This window comes from Pipistrellus kuhlii, unplaced genomic scaffold (assembly GCF_014108245.1).
Source record: "Pipistrellus kuhlii isolate mPipKuh1 unplaced genomic scaffold, mPipKuh1.p scaffold_m20_p_7, whole genome shotgun sequence".
NCBI classification, from domain to species: domain Eukaryota; kingdom Metazoa; phylum Chordata; class Mammalia; order Chiroptera; family Vespertilionidae; genus Pipistrellus; species Pipistrellus kuhlii.
Genome location: NW_023425573.1, coordinates 28336722 through 28338659, shown reverse-complemented (window position 1 = coordinate 28338659; position 1938 = coordinate 28336722).

The window sequence follows — 1938 nt, the reverse complement described above, 5'->3', positions numbered from 1 at the left end:
AAGAAAGAATTGTCCATTTCACAACCATAAATTAATCTTAGGAGAGCGTATCTAGCTAACAGAAAGGAAGGAGGAGAAATAAACCCCGAAGTCAACATTGGTGTTCTTTGCTAGGTTTTGAAGCCACCTCTGCATCTGCTCTTCCCTTTGGTTGAGACCCCATGACCTGATTTTCTGTTGTCAGATAATACTCCTGGCCTGCAAAGTTCCGGGCCTCTGCATAACCTGTGAGTTTGGTAAATTCTGTAAAATAAACCTATATTCCATCAGGTGTTTCTGTTCTTGAAACCAAAGACTCAAGATCTTATGCTCAAATCCACAGCTTTGAAAAGAGAGAAAAATATATGAAATTCTTTTGTACATTGGGTTTGGACTTTTGGCACGGCTAGGCTTTCTCTGGACAGCTGACTGCCTGTCTGAGCATGCCTAGTAGCTCCCTGATGTCGTCTGCCCAGACTGATTTCTTTCTGGGGGCATGTCCAGAGGGTGGCCTCAGGGCTAAGTGGTCTCAGATTCAAATTAAGGCTTCCTCCCCTTACTTTCCAAGTACCAGTCCTTTTATGCATGAGACAGAAGTGACAAAAACACCGCCCTCCAGAGCCCAGGGCAGGATTAAAGAGATGGTGTTTGTGAGAGGCCGAGCCCAGCCCTGAGCACCTGAGCTGGTGTTTCCCCCTCTCACTTGCTCAGACCTCAGGTCACAATTGAGCTTTGCTTGAGAACCTGGTGGCCACCCACACCATGGTCTTCAGAGGCTGTGTGTGGCAATCACAGCTGGAGCTGCCAACATACCCACAGCTCCGGCCCCACTGCCAGGGCCTCCTGCTTTCGGGCACCAAGAACTCAGGAGCTTTCTCGCGCTCTGTTTTTCATTGGGTGGCCTGCTGCAGCGCTACAAGTCAAAGCACATGGAGATATTTCTTCTTCTTCCTTTGCGCACAGAAAAGAAAGTCCTCACACTATTTAGTATGTTTGTTTTCAGGTCTCTAAGCAGAAAAGCATTTGACATCATGGGACGACCAGGTCCAAAGGCACCTCCAGCCCCCTATCTGTTACCATTTCTGAATGCACTTATGTTTTTTCTAAATGCAGCATAATGTAGTGTGATGAGCTTGGGCTTAGAGTTAAAAGCTCTGGCTCTTGCCTGTTTATTTATTCGGTAGCTACATGCAGAGCCCAGCACCATGCAGGGCACCGGGGTACAGAGACATGTAGGTCCCTGGTTCAGGGCTCATGTCTATTTGGGGGACAGGAGGTGAAGGGAGTCAGGTCACAGCACTACAAAAGCCCAGAGGGACAAATAACTTCTGTTGACTGTCCCCACCCTACAGGACTATATCCATGTATCTGGCATTTTGCAGTATAGCTTTTACCCTTTCTGGGATATAATTCTCAAAACAAGTCTGTGAGGAAGATACCAGCAGTATTCCCACAGTGTAGTCATGGGAACCAAAGCACTGCGATCTTGTATAACTTTCCCCAAATCAACCTGAGATCAATGGAGAGTAAAAGCCAGACTAGAACCCAAACCACAAGGTTTTTGGTACTTTGTTTGCGTGCTCTGTCTCACCTATGACCTCAGAGTTACCAACCACACCCCCTTCTCAGTTGTCTGCTATTTAAAACCCCTGAGGCACAGTGAAAGCAGGGTGGGAGGTAAAAATAATTTTTATATGCAAAGTATCATTAGTAAACCCCTGAGTTTTCTCTACAAGGAAGAATGCAGTGAGCTAAGCAAGGTTTGAATGCATTTTAACAACCCTGAAACTTAATTTGACGATGAGATAAGGTCAGTCAGTTATGAAACATAACTTATTCACCTGATTTTTGGATTCCTCTGTGCAGCCAAGCTTAACCCCATGGCTGTCACAGGAAGCCTGCCCAGCCTGGCTCCCACCCACAGGGTGGTCTAGCCGGGTGTGTGCCACCTTTGGCCTC